General features: G+C 45.7%; 1 pseudogene; it reads left to right on the top strand.

Moving 5' to 3' along the window:
- Window positions 1-416: 416 nt before the first annotated feature.
- Window positions 417-21668, top strand: LOC132892151 (splicing factor 3B subunit 1-like; annotated as a pseudogene).
- The last annotated feature ends 657 nt before the right edge of the window (window positions 21669-22325 follow it).

Below are 22325 nucleotides of genomic sequence, written 5' to 3'. Positions count from 1 at the left end.
ATACGGGCTACATCAAACATGGAGGTTTCAAGAAAGCGGAGTGGTGAAATACAGTCGCTAATATTCGACTGGAATCTCAGCAAATTTCATTTAAAAATCCATTAAAACGTCTTTAAACATGATCAGTATTTATAATAAAGATTAAATGTTCTTAAAACTTGTGCTAAAAGACTTTAAATTTGTGCGAAATGACTATATTTGTGCTAAAATACTTGTGCGAAAAGACATTTGTGCTAAATGACCGTAAGCCATTCAAAGCTTTACTTTAAAAGTAGCCTAAAATGTTTGAAAACAGTTTTGAAGTGTGTGAGAAGCGGTGGTATGTGGTGTAGTCTGAAGCGAGAGAGGAGATTACAGCACACAAACAGGATTCTTCAGGCACAGGTGAGTGCTAATGCCACTTACTTCAAACTTAAATGCAGATATACTCGACTGGACCACCGACTAAACGACTGTCTCAAATAGCAGAGACCATGTTTAATGTGCTTGGGCAGTCAGAAGAGAGCATCACCGGGCTGAAGGAAGCCACCAACAGGTCGATGATTCAGCTGGAGGAAATGCAATGAAGGTAGAACAAATTGGTTTCCATAAACCAACAGGCAGATAAACACAATATCAAGAACAATTTTTATTTAAGGTATCGGACATGTACACACCATTTCCCATATGCTCATTGCCATCATGGTATTCCGTGAAATTAATGAAAACAAAAGAAACAACTGAATATAACAGGCTTTGTGTTTTACCCCTTTTCTGCAGCATGGAGCCATCAGAGGAACCGGGGCCTTCAACGTCACAGGTGTGTGATCCTCAGCCTGAAGCATCTCCATCGTCTGCTGCTGCTGCTCCAACACCATCCCTGCTGGACAGAAAACTGGAGCTTGATATGGACTTCCCAAACAGCACAGAAGAGTCCAATGTTTACAGGAGGAGGACTACAAACTAAAAATTGAGCTTCTAAAAAAATAAATTACATGGCAAATAGAAATGTTGTGTTCATGTGTCTTTATAACAACATGCTTTCTTGTGTAAGCTACGTACATCAAGGAAAACTGTATGCTATTCTGGTTCAATGGAGCCACCAGTTTTTATATTACACTGAGTATAACTTGCCTAAAATGCACATTTGTAAATTGGGCTCAGTGAGGAAGCCCACTCTGGGACAAGTTCCTCCCCTGTGGAGGGTGACTCTCTCTCATCATCATCATCATCATCATCATCATCATCATCATCATCACATGGCTGTCATTGGGAGGTTCTGGGATTTGTCTGAGGTGGGGTTTACATTAGACCGTATCAGCGGATCATCAGATTAACGTTTTTAAAACGATCAGTGTGCACACAGCAACACCAATACACGATTCGCGTGCACACAGCAACGCCAATACACGGATACGCTCGGCTCCGCAGGCATCCTGCGCTCCAAATCACTCCGCCCTGAACAGCGAGTGCCCTCTGGAGGGTGCGCACTCCGGCCCTGCGCAGCTCACAGAGCGGGCGAGTGGAGCGCACGAGCAGTGATTTGGGACTGAGCCGCTGTGTGTGTGATCTCAGTGCATGTCGGGCATGCGCGTCACTTACCACTTGCAAGTGGAAGGATGGCAAGCCTAAAGACAATCATAACTACACAATGGGCAGTATTTGCATCAGTATTTGCAGTATTTTCATACTTTTATACTCTTTAATGAAAGGTGATACAAGGTGGAAGTCCGCGCCGTTTTTCAGCAGTCGCGTCACATGACCAACGCCAGCAAATCAGGAAGGTGGATGTCACAGTGACGTTGTCCAATGACAACGCCAGCTAGAGCTCAGCACAGCATATCCGCGTATTCTCAATGTTTACACAGCACCAGACCAGACACGATCTGGATTGAATACGTGGACCCTGGCGGATTCCCGTTTCCCGGCGTTTCCAGGCGTTTTAATGTAAACGGACAGTGCATCCGCGAAGAAAATGAGACAGATACGGTCTAATGTAAACTTGGCCTGACTTTGCAAATGTTGTGAAGTACCACACAGGCTGTAATGACTTTGCAGACTTCATCTAGTGTCAGTTGCACCTCTCCATGTAACACGTGAAACTGCCTCTTTAGTTGACCAATACCCCATTCAACTACAGTCTGTGTTTTCTTGTGAGCCCTATACGTCCATACCAATAAGCCAACAGAATTTAATTCAAAGTAACAGAAAGTAATGTGAATAATGTAATGCATTGTAGGCTATTTGAGGACAATGTTTAAATTACTAACATACTCCAACACATTTGTTTCTCCTTCAGTTTTATTCCCGCTCATAATAATTCTATACACATACCTGTTGTAATGTAGCTGCTGTCCCCGGTCTGGATGGAGGCACGGTGTGACAGCACAGTGCTGCCCCCTAACAAGTGGCAACCAGCTGGCACATAATGACCTTCAAAAAGCTGTCTCGGGCCACTCTCAGACAGTATCCTGCCCCATGTGTTGAGCAGGGGCAGATCCAGGAAAATGGGAAGGAAACTCCCTAGATTTTAATCCCATCGAGAACCAGTGGACAATCCTCAAAAAGTAGGTGGATAAACAAAAACCCAAAAATTGTGATAAACTCCAAGCACTGATTATACAAGAATGGGTTACCATCAGTCAGGATTTGGCCCAGTAGCTGATATCCAGCATGCTAGGGCAAATTGCATGAGTCTTGAAAAAGAAGGGTCAACACTGTAAATATTGACTCTTTGCATAAACTTAATGTATTTGTCAATAATAGCCTTTGAAACTTATGAAATGCTTATAATTGTACTTCAGTATACCATATCTGACAAAAAGATCTAAAAATACTGAAGCAGCAAACTTTGTGAAAACCAAAATTTGTCTCAGTGTCAAAACTTTTGGCCACGACTGTACCAGGTTGACTAATTTATCATATTACAAGGATACCCTATTAATGAATATGAGCAGTAGCCGGACAGCTGACACGTGTGTACGCAGTAAGCCTACTGCAGCATCTTATCATTTTGGCTTGTGAACATGCGTGTTAACATGCGATACCATAAACATCAAAGTATGGCGCACACCCTTTACATGTAGTCCACAGTGCAGTCCGGGAATACAGTAGGTTATGTCGATGCACAGAGTTCCCGTGCCCTGTTAAAATCCAACAGGACTCGCCCGACTTGCTTTTCATTGCATTCGTGTCACAAGCAAAAAAAAAACCCTAAACTAGGACCTACAGTACTATTAAATAGAAATTTATACCATAAACTCTTCAGCTCAATCCCACATAATGATTTATTTTGTCTATTTTTTAAACCTTATTAATTAAAAAACGGCAGGCATCTCTATGTATCTGCAATACAATCAAGTCACAATTCCAAGTAGCCATGTACTAAAACTTTTTTTTTTTTGATGGGGGTTGCGCCAGGTGTGCCCCCCTGAAATCCGTGCCAGACCTTAGTAGTAGTAATATGATAAATTAGTCAAAAGGCAGTTTGACAGTAATTCAGCCCTCACTATATGTTAGCAAGTGTAGCAGATAGTTACCCCGTATGGCTTACTGTTGCCCTGAGGAGACACATTATGCTCTGTATCACTCTGTATCAACCAAAAGGGCTGTGAATATCACCTGGATGCCAACTTGTGCACATGCTGCATACCCATGCCGAGATCTTGAACAAAGTCACAAAGTGACCATATGATGTAGCATTTGATATAAATACCACTATAATACAGCCGGGGCGGCACGGTGGTGTAGTGGTTAGCGCTGTCGCCTCACAGCAAGAAGGTCCTGGGTTCGAGCCCCGGGGCCGGCAAGGGCCCTTCTGTGCGGAGTTTGCATGTTCTCCCCGTGTCCGCGTGGGTTTCCTCCGGGTGCTCCGGTTTCCCCCACAGTCCAAAGACATGCAGGTTAGGTTAACTGGTGACTCTAAATTGACCGTAGGTGTGAATGTGAGTGTGAATGGTTGTCTGTGTCTATGTGTCAGCCCTGTGATGACCTGGCAACTTGTCCAGGGTGTACCCCGCCTTTCGCCCGTAGTCAGCTGGGATAGGCTCCAGCTTGCCTGCGACCCTGTAGAAGGATAAAGCGGCTAGAGATAATGAGATGAGATGAGATGAGATAATACAGCCATTGTTTACTGTTCTTCTTCTTACCTCATAGATCCATAATAAGTTGTGACTACTATCAGAGCTGCTGGCAACTTGTCCTCTAAAGCTGGTGATGGACTCTGATCACCTCCAAACATCTCTTTTAATCTCTCCATGGCTGCAATGAGTGTATCACTACCATGTGATGTCCAGGCTCAGTATGCTGCTTATAGTTAGTCTACTACATTAGCTGGATTGCCAATACAATGGCTCCAATCTATATCAACCCCTCTATGACATAGATGATTGAAACCTCGTTTCTGACAGTTAGTGGAGAGCCGCCGTACATCCTAACCTAAGGGTTCCAGGCCAGAATGTAGGGCAGCTTTCCACTAATACGATTTCTGGAGGGCACCAACTGTGTTTCTGCACTGTGAGACACATATAAATCAACCCTGTGAAAGCTACCTTATGTGACAAGGTTGCTTGTTAGATCTGAGGCCAAAAAGCCCTGGAGAAAAGGGCACAAAGCTGAGAAGGCTTGTAGCACTAACTGAAGCTGTAACAGTAGTTGCCTTAGGCCTGTTGGAATTAAAGAACTTTCAGAAGTGGGTCATCAGCCTGTGGCTAAACCCCAACTACCACAGACAAAAACACGTTACACAGAATTCAGCAATCAGGCCACAGAGTCCTGCTTGTGGCACTAAAGTAGCCTGTCAAATCTTGATTTCCACTGCTGCTCTTACTAGTGGTTGGAACACCTTGATGCCTTTCTCCTCAAATGGATCTGTTGGTCCATATGGACAGGAAGATTTGGCACCCTCAGCTAGTTTTCCTGCATCTGTGGTACTGGCCCCTCAGAGTAGGTCGAGGACTGATAAAAGCAAAAATATTAGGAGAATCATATTCCTTGTTCAAGGATGTGGGAAGGAAGGGTACTGAGGGTGCTGCAGCACCCTTGACCTTCAGGATTCCTTGCAGAACAACAAATGCAGCTGCAATACAAGTCCCTGTGTATGCGCACTTACGGTACTATAGGAACAATAACATTCAGATGTGTACTGCTACAAAAAAAAAAAAAAAATCAACACCTTCTGTTTTGAGAATGCAGTCAGGCTGTGGTAGGCAATAACTAAACAACACAATTTCTGTTAAAAGCAAAATAATAATAATAATAATAATAAAAATTATCATTCATGTGTGATGTCACAACTCGTCACTTGTATGCTGCTTAAAATTCCATCAATGTCAAACACCTTCACACATCCCTGGTCTTTGTGATAAGTTGGCCTTGTGTGTGGGTGGTGAGAGTGACCTTGGGGTCACCTAATTTTTTAAAACTAATTGACTGACCTTCCATGAAGGAGAACCTGTTGAGCATTCAGTGTTATTCCAAGTGCCTGCCCTGCAGTACTCTTTGGGCCAGATGGAAGTGATTTGATCATTATTTGCTCACTGGGTGAGGAACATCAACTACCTGGGTGTCACTGTGCATATTCTTCAGGTTAAGCCTTAGTGGCACAAGTGTGACAGCCAGCCTGAAAGTTATAGGTCAATCTTGATCACAGTAAATAACAATGTGCACTGAATTACCAAATAAAGTACACTGTTCTGAATAGGCTGCACAACAGTCTTACATATTCTTAATGGCAACAAAATTAGTTCATTTCAGGTCAGATCTGCATGATATCCAGCAGGTCCTGTATCTCATCTTCATCTAATATTAGCTGGTTATAATTGAACTACTGTTATTTCCAGCAGACCACAGTGTGTCCAGTATGTTTTGTATACCTTTCTGGCCATGAGCTTCAGAATCTTAGGAAGTTGTAATCTGATTGGCTCCCATTACATCTATGGATACACACTTCTATGTGTTGGAACTCAAACTTATGAATACTGATACAATGAGCCAGGATATACAGGGTGTTCAAAAAGTCAGGAGCCAATTAAAGTAAAACTACATATAGTCAATTTTGTGTTTATTATTTACCACCCCAATTCCATAAATTTGGGACACTGTGTAAAATGTAAATAAAAAACAGAATATGACGATTTGCAAATCTTGGAAACTCTATATTTCATTGAAAATAGTACAAAGACAACACTGAAATGTTGAAAATGAGAAATTTTATTGTTTTTAGAAAAATATATGCTCATTTTGTATTTGATGTCAGCAACATGTTTCAAAAAAAGTTGGGACGGGGCAACAAAAGACTGAAAAACTTGTGTAGTGCTAAAAAAAAAATATATATATATATATATATATATATATATATATATATATATATATATATATATATATATATATATATATATTTGGTTAATTGGCAACAAGTCAGTAACATGACTGGGTATAAAAAGAGCATCCTAGAGAGGTTGAGTCTCTCAAAAGTAAAGATTGGGAGAGGTTCACTGCTTTGTGAAAGACTGCGTGAGCAAAAAGTGCAAAAATTTAAGAATAATGTTCCTCAATGTAAAATTGCAAAGAATTTGGGATCAGATAATCTATGGTACATAATATCATTAAAAGATTCAGAGAATCTGGAGAAATCTCTGTATGCAAGAGACAAGGCTGAAAACTGACATTGGATAACTGTGATCTTCAGGCCCTCAGGTGACACTGTATTAAAACAGACATGTGTCTGTAGTGGAAATAGGTGTATGGGCTCAGAAACACTTCAGAAAAACCATTGTCTGTGAAAACAGTTCATTACTGCATCCACAAATGCAAGTTAAAACCATACTCACTCACTCCGCTGGCAATGGACCCAGTTGATCCTTAGCCACCTTCACAAGTCCTCACCAGACATCACGATCAGTCCACTAGCTAGAGTACTCTACTCCTAAAAGATGTCATAACTTTTCTTAAGTTGTCACTCCACCTCATCCTTGGTCTCCCTGGGGGTCTGATACCGACAGGAGTTCCTTTGGTGATTTGTTTGACAGATCTTGTTTCTCCCATTCAGGCTATGTGCCCTGCCCATCTTAGCCTCATGGCACATACTATGTTGGTAATAGGTGGGAGTTGTGATAGGTCCCATAGCGCTTGGTTATGTTGTCTTCTCCTCTCTCCAGTGCTGTCGTCAATGACTGGGCCATAGAGTCATCTTAGAATACTGTTTTCAAAGACCAGTAGTTTTTGTTCTAGTTGTTTTGTAAGGGCCCAGGTCTCTGCTCTATATGTAACAGTTGGTCAGATGAAGGTTGTGTATATCTGGAGTTTGGTTTTTCTACTGATATTTCTTGCATTAAGGATTGATTTCATTGCCCATGCACAGCAAGACCCGTTGCTATTCGGATTTTTACCTCTTCAGCAGTGTTGTTGTCAGATGTTACAGTTGATCCCAGGTATCTGAAGCTGGTTACCTTTTCTAATACAAGGTTACTGATATTGGTGTAACCTTTTCCCCCACCCATTCTTGAGGCTTTCATTATTTTTGTCTTACTTTCATTTATTTCCAACACAACCTTTTTTCCAGCTTCTTTAAATGCATTCAGTGTTGGCTCCAATGCATCAATTTTTGTTGAACATATATCCACATCATCTGCCTATGCTAATCTGTCACATGCTGCTGTTCCAATGTGGATTGGTGGGTTAGCCCAAGGAGTTTGTCTCATGACCCATTCCAGGACCAGGCTGAAAAGGAGAGTTGAGAGTGGGCACCCCTGTTTGAGACTACCTCCAACTTCAAATGGTTCAGTTGTCTCACCTCCACATCTAACATGGCATCTGGTATTCTTGTAGCACACTTAAAACCATATATAAACAATATTTAGAAATACTACCACCTTCTCTGGGCCCGAGCTCTTTTACAATGGACTGAGGAAATTTGTCCCAAGGTCTGACGAATCAAAGGTAGAAATTCTTTTTAGAAATCAGTCCCATTGGGATGAGACTTCTTCCAGTCAGATGGGCTCCTCCACCCCTCTGCTCACCCCTGGAAAGACCCCTATTGACACACCAGCTATGAATACGGCCACACCCACTCCAGGTACTACTGCTCCAGAAAAGTGTGTGGTTTTACTTACTTGAAAATACTTGAAAATACTTACCTGTTTACCTGTTTATATCGACTGCAACCGTGCTTTAGTGCTTACGTGCCAAACATTTAATGCATTATGTGTCTCGTGTAATGAATGTTTCATCCCATATTCAGTAATGTGATTGGTGACCAAGGAATTCGAAGTTTAAAATAATTTAGGCGTATTTTAAAGTTGGTTAATGTTGTAATGTTGGTGATGTTCATTTTTATGTATAAGAATATCCCTGTTTTCTTAAGAAGGGAGATGTCATGTTTGGGCCACTAAGGCCACCGTACCTTGCTCCTGAGGTCACGCACCCTGTCACATTCTATGGCAGTTATTCAATATGGCGACCCAATAAAGTCAGCAAACTATACGCCGGTGTCCGCGGAATTATTAGTCAGTTTATTTAAATACTTGCAGGTGCCAGAGGGCAAAAAAAGTATTAGTTTTAGGCACCTATAAAGGCATGCACAGGTTGCATATAATGGCTGCTTTTTTTTTCCCTAGGTCATTTGATGAGCATGACTCCAGCACAGCTTCAAGCATGGCGCTGGGAAAGAGTGATGAGCGTAACTGCCCACTGACTGATGAGGAGCTGGACATTATGTTCCCGGAAGGCTACAAAGTGTGCTGTTGAGCCTTCCAATTTATGACAGAAATTGTAAATGTCATTAAAACAATTAGCATGAACATTAACAAGTTTTGTGTTGCTTTACCACCAGGTGCTGCCCCCACCAGCAGGCTATGTGCCCATCCGCACCCCTGCCCATAAGTTAGCTGCCACCCCAACACCCATCAGCGGCATGACTGGCTTCCACATGCAGACTGAAGACTGAACCACCAAACAGATGAATGACCAGCCATCTGGCAACCTGCCTTTCCTAAAACCAGATGGCATCCAGTACTTTGACAAACTTCTGGTGAGATTCTTGATTATATCATCAGTAATTCCTTTGAAAGTCTGACTGTTATGGGGAACAAAGGATTATTTTGTCTTCTTCAGGTAGAGGTGGATGAGTTCACTCTGAGTCCAGAGGAACAGAAGGAACGCAAAATTATGAAGCTGCTCCTGAAAACAAAAACTGGCACCTCTCCCATGAGGAGGGTATGTAGCTTGATATGTGCTGAACTGTAGTGATTTACCTATTTTTTTTTCTCATCTCATTGGACTATGAACTTCTAACCATCACTGCTGTACTTTTAGGCTGCTCTCAGGCAAATCACAGACAAGGCCAGGGAATTTGGTACTGGGCCTCTTTTCAAGCAGATTCTGCCCCTGCTTATGTCTCCTACCCTTGAAGTTCAGTAGTTCCATCTATTGGTGAAGGTCACTGACCACATTTTGTACAAACTGGATGACCTGGTTCGACAGGTCCACAAGGTGAGGTATAACAGCTTATGTTAAATATTAATTGCATAGGAATTATTCTTTATGTATGAACAATGTATCATCTGTGTCTTATTCCTGCAGATCCTAGTGGTGATCCTTGATTGATTGATGAAGATTACTATGCTAGAGTAGAGGGCAGAGAGATTATCACCAATTTGGCAAAGGTGGGCAAAAATCCTGATGATGCATCTATTACTGATAATTAATTAGGTATTTCATTTGAATGTCCTCCCCCACACACACACAGACTGCTGGTCTGGCCACTATGATCTCCACAATGAGGCCTGATATTGACAACATGGACGAGTATGTGAGAAACACAACAGCTCATGCCTTTACTGTTGTAGCATCTGCTTTGGGTATTCCCTCCCTCTTGCCTTTCTTCAAAGCTGTGTGCAAGAGCAAGAAGTCGTGGCAGGCTTGGCACACAGGCATTAAAATTGTGATTGCCATCCTCATGGGTTGTGTCATCTTGCCTCATCTCCGCAGCTTGGTGGATATTATTGAGCATGGTCAGTATGTGATATTAATGGTCATGTAAACTTATATAGGATCATGGCATGCTGGATATTTTTTTGTGATACTTGCAGCATCAGATAAATTATTCCATCTAGTTGAATTCTGATCAAAACTCCTTTACAGTTGGCAAAGGAGGTGCTTTAGGGGAAAGACTTAAGGCAAAAATGGGTGTTCGACTGAAAGTAACAAATTTACTGATGCTGAATGGTGGTCTTACTGAACTGGTTCAATTTAGGCACTTATTCTCTCTCTATCTCACACACACACACACACACACACACACACACACACACACACACACACACACACACACACACACACTATCACATACACACCCTCTTGCTCTTACTCACTCACATTGATTCATTCACTCCCTTTCTCTCTCTCACACACACACTCACTCACTCACACACTCAATCACATGCATGCACACACCCACAGACAGACAGACACACAAACACACTCATTTGCTTGCACACACGCGCGCTCACACACACGTGTGCACCCACACTATCACTTACTCACTCACTCACTGCCACACAGAACAACAGACACACACACACTCTCTCCCTCTCTTTTCTTTCACACACACACACACACACACACACACACACACACACACACACACACACACACACACACACACACACACAATGTCCGTGTTCTCAAGATGAATTGTTGAGAATCCAAATGGCCTGAGGATAGAGACTTCTCAGTCTTTTTGTTTTGGCAAACAGAATATTCTGTGGGGAGAGCGCTGTGTTGAAGGAGGTACAGCTAAGAAAGAAATGTTTATTACTATCTTCACAGGATCCTGCCAGCATTGATCTCAAAAGAGAAGTGGTTATTCAGTGCCTGATGGACTACCTGGGGGAGAACAAAATGGCCCTGATAAAAGAATACTGTGTGAGTAAAGGGCTATTGAACTAATATATATCTTTAGGAAGTTGTCACATTGCACATCCAACAACATGGTCCTGAATGCATCAATTTCTGGTTTTTACAGAAGGCAGATGACCTCGTCCAAGAGGACATTGTGCAACAGGTGATGAAAATCTATGTCATCAGGAAAGGTCCCTCAGCCCAGAAGATGTTGGAATCGTCCTGGAGGGTGTCAAGGTGATGAGTGGTCTGGGAAGTGTGGCACGGGCATGCTCCACTTTTCTTGGCCTGACTTACTCACTGAACCTCAGCTACCCCAAAGAGCTGAGGTATACGTTTGAGGCTTTTCAGAAACTTTTGGTGGAAGTGGAAGACGCAAAGCTCTCAGGCAAGCTGCACAGCCTAAAGAACAAACTATTGGCCTGAGAGGCACTGGCCTTGCTGGGACTTATGTTACTGCTGGGTTTATTATACAAAGGAGTCCTGATTATTGTTTTTTTTTCCATATTTTCTAATTTTTGGAAGTCTTTAAAAAGTTTGCAGTGTTTTATAAAATCCTTTTTCCTCCATTTTTTGAAGTAAGGACGCGTTCTGTACTTGTCTTGTATAGTAAGAATATGTAGGTAAATGTATGGATAATACTCCCACTAAAATTTAAGGGCATGTAGTGTTTTATAAAATCCTTTTTCCTCCACGCTTTTTCAGTAAGGAGGCATTCTATACTAGTTTTGTATGGTAAAAATATGTATCGTAAATACTGCCACTTAAATTTAAGCTCATTTAGGCTCATGAGGTTCTCTCATAAACGTCTCTTGTAAAACTCATAAGGTTATCACACCCCACTGAGGATATTCATATTCATATTTTTTTTAATTTAATATAAGTAAGTAAGCTTAAATGTAATTCTAGGCTGTCCTTGTCGTCTGAACAAATTTTAGGCGAGTTGTATCTACTTAGTCTTTCTAAGCCAATTTACTTAAAAAGGCTGGAAGTAAAATCAACTCAATTAAAGTAAGTGTAAATTGTTACCTCATTTTTTTTAAGTAGGTTTAACATTATCATTTTTTACAGTGTGGACCAGCCGGTGGCTTTCCTTTCCCTGGGCCTTGTTGTAATGGGGTCTTGGGATGCTGCAAAGCCATGTCCTTCCTGAGGCAGCTTCCCCCACCCACACCCTGTACTGCAGCTGCATTTCAGCCTGGTCAACTGCCTCCTGAGCCCTCCACTTCCTACCCATCCTCACCTCAACATCGGCCAAGGAGACTCTGGTATCACTAGAGTCTCTGTACAGCAGTACTTCTCTTGTCTGGGAAACCATAAATTCTTCTGACAGGATACTAAAGGGGAGATGTAGCTTGTTCTTACTCCCATAAAAGGCAATGCTGCTGAGGCTACAGGGAAAACCCAACCACCTGCACAAAAAGTGGCTAGTCTTCCTCTGAAAGCCCTCGACGCTGGTCAGTGGGACGTCATACACCAGCAGTGGCCAGAGGAACCTTGGCAGGATGCTATGCTGGTAAATCCAGGCTTTGAACTTTCCTGGTAGCCCTGCTACAAGCCAGATTCCCAACTCCCTGCCAGCTTCTTGGAGTGCAGCCGTGTGCTGTTGAAGACCTTTCCCAGGCTCTTAACTGGCTTATTGGTGATTGATGGGATCTGAACTCCTCCTAGGGAGAAATAGAACTTGCCCATTACCTTCTCCTTCTTTACGACTATGGATTGGGACTTGGATGGTTTAAAGTCCATCTGGGTCCAGTTGATGAGGTGGTTGAGACCTTGGCAGATCCATCTGCAGCCTGGCACCAATGTTGTGGTCACCATCAGATCATCCATGAATACTCTGATGGGGGGTTGCCACACGCCTGACTTGGTGATTAGTTCCCTGCACTCCACCTCTGCTGACTTAACGAGCATGTTCCTGGCCAAGGCAAACAAGATCACTGAGACAGTACACCCAGCGATTATGCCCTTCTCCAGCCGATGAGATGTAGATGTTACTGTTCCAGAGGTGACTCTCAAGCTGAAGCAGCTGTAATATTCCAGAATGAGGTCCCTGATCTGGTCTGGAACATACTGTTGGACGAGTGAAGTTTTCACCAGCTTGTGTGGGATTGACCCATATGCATTGGCAAGGTTGAGCCACAGAACTGTCAGTTCGCTGTTGCCTTCCCTAGCCTCCCTGATCAGCTGGGTGACAACTCCTATGTGCTCAATGCATCCTGGGACCTTTAGAATGCCACACTTCTGTACAGAGGTGTCAATATATGTGTTCCCCAGGAGGAATTCTGTGATGCAATGGGCAACAATATTAAGAATATCTTCCCCTCGACACTGAGGAGTGAGATGATCCTGAACTGCTTGATGGTACTTGAGTTCTCCTCTTTAGGGATCCAGACACCCTCTGCATGTCTCCATTGCTGTGCCACTTTTTCCCTCCTCCAGATGACCCTTATAATTTTATAGAACCAAGTCACACTTTTGTCCATCACTCTTTCAGGTGGTGAAGCAGTGGGACAGATGGTGTGGAGGCCAACTACATCAAAACAGAGATTCTGCCCCCTTTCTTTAAACACTTCTGGCAGCACTGTATGGCCTTGGACAGAAAAGTAACTACAGACATATATGCTGTATGCTGAAGTTACTTTTCTGGTGAGGGGTTTTTGAACTTGTTAGTTTTTTCAGCAGTGTCTTATGGCTCTTGTTTATTCCATGCTTTGCCACTTGTCTCTTTCCCCTAGTTGGTAGACACTACAACAGAGCTGGCCAACAAAGTTGGTACAGCAGAAATCATCTAAAAAATTGTGGATGACTTGAAGGATGAAGCTGGGCAGTACAGAAAGATGGTGATGGAGATGATAGAGATGATCATGGGTAACTTGGGTGCAACAGACATTGACCACAAACTAGAGGAGCAGCTTATTGATGGCATCTTGTGTGCTTTCCAAGAACAGACCACTGAGCTGAGTTACAAAGGGTAGAATTTTTTTAAGGAGGTGGTGGGGGTGTGTATTGCAATGGCTCCTCTGTATTTGAATCCATGATACGGATACATTCCACCAGGACTTTGTGATGCTGAATGGTATTGGAACAGTGGTAAATGCTCTGAGCAAACAAGTTAAGCCCTACCTGCCTCATATCTGTGGTACTGTTCTGTGGCGTTTAAACAATAAGTCAGCCAAAGTCCATCAGCAACCTGCTGACCTCATTTCTCGCACAGCTGTGGTTATGAAGACCTGTCAAGAGGTGAGGGAAAAATAATTAGTTTCCCCATATCATGACTTCCTGAACATATTCATGATAAAATCCTGTTACTCGTATTCTCTAGTTTAATTCGTTACATATTGTTCTCTCTTATTATTAACAGGAGAAGCTGATGGATCATTTGGGTGTAGTGCTGTATGAGTACCTGGGAGAGGAATACCCTGAAGTGCTTAGAAGCATCCTTGGAGCTCATAAAGCTATCGTTAATGTCATTGGTATGTCATTATCCAATATAATCAGCTTTTCTAATGCACAAGGTGTAGAAGCCTGTGGTTTTGCGTTCAGATATGTATATGTGTCCTGTTTGGCAATGGGCAGCAAATTGCTGATGAGGATACATAAAAGTAATTTGTACAACCTTGTTTCATCCTCATTTTCATTGGTCACCATAATTTCTGCCCCATAGGCCAGCTCTAATTGGGTGCTGGCAATCAAGGAGAGTTAAAAAAATAAAACAAAACAAAAAACCCTTTGGCAGTATCAACTTTTCACGCAAAGAATCAAAACAAAGTAAGTGTTGCCAGGCAAAACAAACCTCGCCTGGTAGCACTTATGATGAATATGAAGGAAGATATCGTGAAAAAAAATAGGTACCCTATGGGTACATGTGGCTACTGCTTATAAATAAAATTGTTTTCTGATACCCTTGTTTTCTGATGAATAACAAATACACTCGAGCTGAGCCATCACGAGCCAGAGTGTGTGTGAGCGCTGATTAACTGACAAAAAAAAAGCTGATTGGCACAAGGTAGTCAGTCAGCATTTCAAAAGAAAAGTCCTTCAACACATTCTTACATTCTTACAACATGATGATAATGCAAGATCACCCCGTGTCTGAAATCGCTCACTCGTTCACTACTCCCTACTCACTATATAAGGAATTACTATATAGAGGACTATACAGTGGTGCTTGAAAGTTTGTGAACCCTTTAGAATTTTCTATATTTCTGCATAAATATGACCTAAAACATCCTCAGATTTTCACACAAGTCCTAAAAGTAGATAAAGAGAACCCAGTTAAACAAATGAGACAAAAAACATTATACTTGGCCATTTATTTATTTATTGAGGAAAATAATCCAATATTACATATCTGTGAGTGGCAAAAGTATGTGAACCTTTGCTTTCAGTATCTGGTGTGACCCCCTTGTGCAGCAATAACTGCAACTAAACGTTTCCGGTAACTGCTGATCAGTCCTGCACACCGGCTTAGAGGAATTTTAGCCCATTCCTCCATACAGAACAGCTTCAACTCTGGGATGTTGGTGGGTTTCCTCACATGAACTGCTTGCTTCAGGTCCTTCCACAACATTTCAATTGGATTAATGTCAGGACTTTGACTTGGCCATTCCAAAACATTAACTTTATTCTTCTTTCTTTGGTAGAACGACTTGTGTGCTTAGGGTCATTGTATTGCTGCATGTCCCACCTTCTCTTGAGATTCAGTTCATGGACAGATGTCCTGACATTTTCCTTTAGAATTTGCTGGTATAATTCAGAATTCATCGTTCCATCAATGATGGCAAGCCGTCCTGGCCCAGATGCAGCAAAACAGGCCCAAACCATGATACTACCACCACCATGTTTCACAGATGGGACAAGGTTCTTATGCTGGAATGCAGTGTGTAGCGTGAATAACGTGTGGGTGGAGCACAGAGGATGGCAGGACAGAGATCAGGGTGAATACAAGGCTTTATTGCCGTACTTTTCAGCCGGACAATTCAAACCAACACTCAGAGACTCGCACACACACACACTGTAGTCTCCTCTCGGGAAGCTCCCATCTGCTCTCACTCTCCCTCCTTAAATAGGGCGCGGTTTACTGGGGAAAACACACACAACACACAGGTTAATTACGCTCAGGTGTAGCGATTCTGCCACTTACCTTCCCCGACTCCGCCCTCCTGTCACAGACTGGTGCTTGACCACGCCCCCACTGCCACATACCCCCACCGCCCGACTCAGGCCGGGCGCCCGTCCGGCCCGCAGCCGACTCCCCCCCCCCGACCGGAGAGGAAGTCCGCCACGACCATCTGCGCCCCCGGCCTGTGGACCACCTTGAAGTTGAAGGGTTGGAGTGCCAGATACCAATGGGTGATCTGCGCGTTGGCATCCTTCATGCAGTGGAGCCACTGGAGGGGCGCGTGGTCCGAACAGAGGGTGAAAGAGCGCACCAGCAGGCAGTAACGGAGGGCGAGGACTGCCCACTTGATCGCCAGGCACTCTTTCTCAATTGTGCTGTAGCGCCCCTCACGCACTGACAGCTTTCGGCTGATGTAAAGGACTGGGCGATCCTCTCCCTCCACCCGCTGGGACAAAACGGCCCCCAGCCCTCTGTCCGATGCATCCGTCTGTAACAAAAAAGGGAGAGAGAAGTCAGGGGAGTGCAAAAGTGGCCCCCCACACAGTGCAGCCTTTACCTCAGAGAAAGCCCGCTGGCACTGCTCCGTCCACTGGACCGGATCTGGCGCCCCCTTTTTAGTGAGGTCAGTCAGCGGGCTGGTGACATCCGAATAATTAGGTATAAACCTACGATAATAGCCAGCCAGCCCCAGGAACTGTCTCACCCCCTTTTTCGTCTTGGGCCTCGGGCAGGCCGCAATCGCTGCTGTCTTATTAATTTGGGGATGCACCTGCCCGTTACCCAAGTGGAAGCCCAGATACCATACTTCCACCCGCCCAATCGCACACTTCTTCGGGTTGGCAGTGAGCCCCGCCCACCTCAGCGACCTAAGGACGGCCCAAAGGTGTTGCAGGTGCCGCTGCCAGACATTACTATAAATGATGATGTCGTCTAGGTAAGCCGCCGCATAGGTGGCGTGGGGCTGGAGGACCCGGTCCATCAGCCGCTGAAACGTAGCGGGCGCCCCAAACAGCCCAAACGGAAGTGTGACGAACTGGTGTAAGCTGAACAGTGTGGAAAAGGCCGTTTTTTCCCGGGATAATGGAGTCAAGGGGATCTGCCAATATCCCTTCGTCAAATCCAGTGTCAAGTAAAAGCGAGCCGTGCCTAGTCGATCGAGCAGCTCATCAATACGAGGCATTGGGTACGCGTCGAATTTAGACACCACGTTGACTTTTCTATAGTCCACACAGAACCAGACCGAGCCGTCGGCCTTGGGAACCAAGACCATAGGGCTGCTCCAGTCACTGTGGGACTCCTCGACGATGCCCATTTCAAGCATGGCCTGAAGTTCTTCCCGAACCACCTTTTTTTTGGGTTCAGGTAATCTATAAGGACGGCTACGCACTACCACCCCCGGGGGCGTCTCTATGTGGTGTTCTATGAGGTTAGTGCGACCGGGCAGGGGCGAGAACACATCCGAAAACTCGGCCTGCAACTGGGCGACCTCCGTGAGTTGGGTCGGGGAGAGGTGGTCTCCACAGGGGACCGGAGAGGTACGAGATGCCAATGACCCTTTTTGGACCTCCGGCCCCAGCTCCGCCTTCTCCGGAACTACTGACACCAACGCCACGGGGACCTCCTCGTTCCAGAGTTTCAGCAGATTGAGGTGGTAGATCTGTAGCGCCCCCTCCCTGTCCGTTCGCCTAACCTCATAGTCGACGTCCCCGACTTGCCGTGTGACCTCAAAGGGTCCTTGCCACTTGGCAATTAATTTGGAGCTCGACGTGGGCAACAGGACGAGTACCTTATCTCCCGGAGTGAACTCTCTAAGGCGCGTGCCCTTGTTGTACAGGTGGGTTTGCCGTTCCTGGGCCTGCCGCAAATTCTCCTGAGTTAGGTGGGTGAGCGTGTGGAGCTTTGCGCGCAGATCCATAACGTAATGAATTTCGTTTTTGCTCTGTGAAGGTCCCTCCTCCCAATTTTCCAGCAGTACATCTAAGATGCCGCGCGGCTTACGCCCATATAATAATTCAAATGGGGAGAACCCCGTGGAGGCTTGGGGGACCTCTCGCACTGCAAACAACAAGGGTTCGAGCCACTTATCCCAGTTACGTGCGTCCTCACTTACGAATTTTTTGATAATATTCTTGAGGGTGCGATTGAACCGTTCAACTAAACTGTCCGTCTGTGGGTGATAAACGCTGGTGCAGATCGGCTTAATACCCAGTAGCCCATACAGTTCGCTCAGTGTTCGTGACATAAACGAGGTGCCTTGGTCAGTCAGAATCTCTTTTGGGATTCCAACCCGGGAGATGACGTGGAAGAGGGCCTCTGCAATACTGCGTGCTGAGATATTGCGAAGAGGCACCGCTTCCGGGTATCGCGTTGCATAGTCCACCAGAACCAATATAAAGTGGTACCCTCATGTTGACCGATCTAATGGCCTGACGAGATCCATCCCAATTCTTTCGAACAGGGTCTCGATTAATGGTAGGGGGCGCAAAGGCGCTTTTGGAATGGCCGCTGGATTTACTAACTGGCATTCGCGGCACGCCATACACCACTTACGGACGTCGCCGCGAATCCCTGGCCAATAGAATTGGGCCATTATCCGGGCTAGTGTCTTATCCTGCCCTAGGTGTCCAGCCATGGGATTAAAGTGAGCCGCCTGAAATACCAATTCCCAGCGGCTCTTTGGAATTAACAGCTGTGTGACTCGCTCTTTTGTCTGAGTGTCCTGCGTCACTCGGTATAATCTATCCTTCATAATAGAAAAATAGGGGAAGGACGGGGTGGCGTTCGGCTGGAGCGTTTGACCATCGATTACTCTCACTTGGTCAAACGCATGTCGCAGAGTCTCGTCTCGCGATTGTTCTAATGGGAAATCCGCGAGTGATTCCCCAACAGAAAGAGGAGGAGCCGGCGGCTCCTCACTCTGTCGCGTAGATGACGTAGACGGCTCTGCGACAGCAGCTCCAGCCAAAGCGACACCGGGACCTCCCCCTGTCAAATGGCAGGACCCACTCTTTACTAGGCGCGTCATTAAACCCCGAAATCCCGGCCAATCAGTCCCCAAAATTAAAGAGTGGGTAAGGCAAGGATTAACCGCTGCCTTCACTATAGATTTTTCCCCTCTGAAATATATGTGGACCGACACCAAAGGGTAGCTGTGAACATCCCCGTGCACACACAACACCTTCACCCCCTGTGCTCCCCCCAATGCCTCGTCTTGCACCAGGCTTTGGCGGATCGAGGTCTGATTGCAACCAGAATCCACCAACGCCTGATATGTAGCCCCTTGTACACTCACCGGTATGCGATACGCTCCGGCCCAATCGAGGGCAGCTTCTGGTGCATCGGGGATCCGTACCACCGCGCCCACCTCCATTGCTGCGCACTGTTGTTGCAGGTGGCCCAGCTCCCCGCAGCGCCAGCAAACCGGCCCGGGCCTTCCCTCTGCACCTGTGCTCTGGGGCTCACTCACCTGAGGGGGGGGGAGAGACAGACACAGAAGGGAGAAACGGGAGGACACCACAGGTGTGGCGGGCCGGCTGGGATGGAGCCGGCCCCCGCCTCCGCGGTGGGGGAATGGGGCGAGGACGGGACACAGAAGGGAGGGGAGAAAGAGAGAGAGAAGAGGAGAAAGAAGACGATGTCATCGGTTGTCCTGCCACCGGAACAGCCGCCAGATGATCCTCTGCCAGTCCTACGGCCTGATCCAGCGATGCCGGGCGGTGGCACTGGACCCACTCTGCGGTTCCGGTGGGTAAGCGGGCGATGAACTGTTCCAGCGCCACCTGGTCGATGATTCCCTCGGTCTCGCAATCTTCGGCCCTCAGCCACCGCCAGCAGGCGTCCCGGAGCTGCTGGCCGAATGCGAACGGGCTGACGACTTCCTCCATCCGCAGCGCGTGGAAGCGCTGGCGCTGCTGCTCCGGCGTGCGCCCCACGCGCTGGAGGACAGCCCAGCGAAGGTCGGCGTAGGCCAGCTGGCGGTCGGCGGGGAGCTGTAGTGCGGCCAGCTGTGCCTCTCCTGTCAGGAGGGGGAGGAGGCGCGCTGCTCCATCGGCCACCCCGAGGCTTCGGCAACCTGCTCGAACAACGTGATGAAAGCCTCGGGGTCGTCCTGCGGGCCCATCTTGGTCAAGGTGAGGGAAGACGGGCCCGCAGCCGGGGCGCTGGTGGACCCCGCCGACGCGAGGAGACGCCGGAACGCCTCTCAGTCTTCCTGTTGAGCCAGCACCAGAGCTTCGAAGCGGCGCTCCTGCTCCTTCCGGAGCGTGACGAGTGCCTGGTGCTGGCTCTGCTGAGCCGTGGTGAGGGCATGGACCATGTCCGCGAACGGGGAGGATTCCATGGGGCTGCAGGACGTGTGCTCCACCTTTTCCCGGGTTTCAGCACCACTGTAGCGTGAATAACGTGTGGGTGGAGCACAGAGGACGGCAGGACAGAGATCAGGGTGAATACAAGGCTTTATTGCCGTACTTTTCAGCCGGACAATTCAAACCAACACTCAGAGACTCGCGCACACACACACACTGTAGTCTCCTCTCAGGAAGCTCCCATCCGCTCTCACTCTCCCTCCTTAAATAGGGCGCGGTTTACTGGGGAAAACACACACAACACACAGGTTAATTACGCTCAGGTGTAGCGATTCTGCCATTTACCTTCCCCGACTCCGCCCTCCTGTCACAGACCGGTGTTTGATCACGCCCCCGCTGCCACACAGTGTTTTCCTTTCTCCAAAGATAACACTCCTCATTTAAACCAAAAAGTTATATTTTGGCCTCATCTGTCCACAAAACATTTTTCCAATAGCCTTCTGGCTTGTCCACATGATCTTCAGCAAACTGCAGACAAGCAGCAATATTCTTTTGGGAGACCAGTGGCTTTCTCCTTGCAACTCTGCCATGCACACCATTGTTGTTCAGTGTTCTCCTGACAGTGGACTCATGAACATTAACATTAGCCAATGTGAGACAGGCCTTCAGTTGCTTAGAAGTTACCCTGGGGCCCTCTGTGACCTTGTTGACTATTGCACGCCTTGCTCTTGGAGTGATCTTTGTTGGTCGACCACTCCTGGGGAGGGTAACAATGGTCTTGAATTTCCTCCATATGTACACAATCTGTCTGACTGCAGATTGGTGGAGTCTAAACTCTTTAGAGATGGTTTTGCAACCTTTTCCAGCCTGATGAGCATCAACAACGCTCATGTGTGTGGGCGAAAACCTAGGGCCCGCCCCCGAAAAACCTGGTTAGAGGGTGTCAATAGTAATCTCAAGAAGTACGGTCTTTCGGCAGTTGATGCACAGAATCATGGAAAATGTAAGGCTGCTGTAAAACGTCTAACCCACCCAGGGGTGGAACCATGACATAAAACTGGATAGCAGCAGCAGCAAACAGGTAGTTTGAGACAGTCATTTAGCCAGTGGTCCACCCTTTAGAACAATTGATTCTATTGGTGTTTAGTCAAACACACCTCCTCGCTAAGGTGAAAGTTTTTGTCCCTTCCTTGCTCAGAGTCACTCTGAGAGTCTTCCTAAATCACTCCTATGCTATGACTCCTTACTAGAAATTTTTAGGTTAAGTTGGGAGCTCTGTGAGTATTCTCAGAATGTTTGTGAATACAGCCCCTGGTCATTCAGGAAATGATCTTATCAGCCAATCGAAACTGGACAGTTGAAGATCAGATTGTTCCAATCTTCCACTATCCAGCTGTTTTGGTGAACGTGTGCCCTTTGAAGTGCCAGATTCATGTGTTTGGCTGAAAGGAGTACAACACAATGTGGTCTTCTGCTATTGTAGCCCATCTGCATCAAAAGTTTGCCATGGTGTACTTTCTGAGCTGCTTTTCTACTCACTATGATTGTAAAGTTACTAGGAGATATTCGAGTTATTTGAGTTACTCTCCACTTCCTGTCAGCTCGAGCCAGTCTGTCCATTCTCCTGTGAGAATGGACAGACTGGATGACATCGTAGCCTGTCCATTCTCCTGCTCACTTGATGTATTAGGTTTTTTTCTGAAACTCAAACCAGTCCATCTAACACCATCACTCATTCCACGGTCAAAGTCATCAAGATCCATTTCTTCCTGATTTATTTGTGTGTAGTAACTAAAACTCTTTCACTCTACCTGCATGATTTTATACATTTTGCTACTGCCACATGACCGATAGCTATATGAACATATATAGTTTTTTTACATGAACATGTTATAGTTTTTTAATTAATAGTTTTTCATGAATTTTAGAAATATTATGAAGGTGACATTACTCTTACAGCCTTGTGCCATAATTTCTGGCCTTAAAAGAAGATTCTAAATACCCCATATATCTTTTCT

This window comes from Neoarius graeffei, chromosome 9, assembly GCF_027579695.1.
Source record: "Neoarius graeffei isolate fNeoGra1 chromosome 9, fNeoGra1.pri, whole genome shotgun sequence".
Lineage (NCBI taxonomy): Eukaryota > Metazoa > Chordata > Actinopteri > Siluriformes > Ariidae > Neoarius > Neoarius graeffei.
This window is presented reverse-complemented; position numbering and strand designations above follow the sequence as displayed.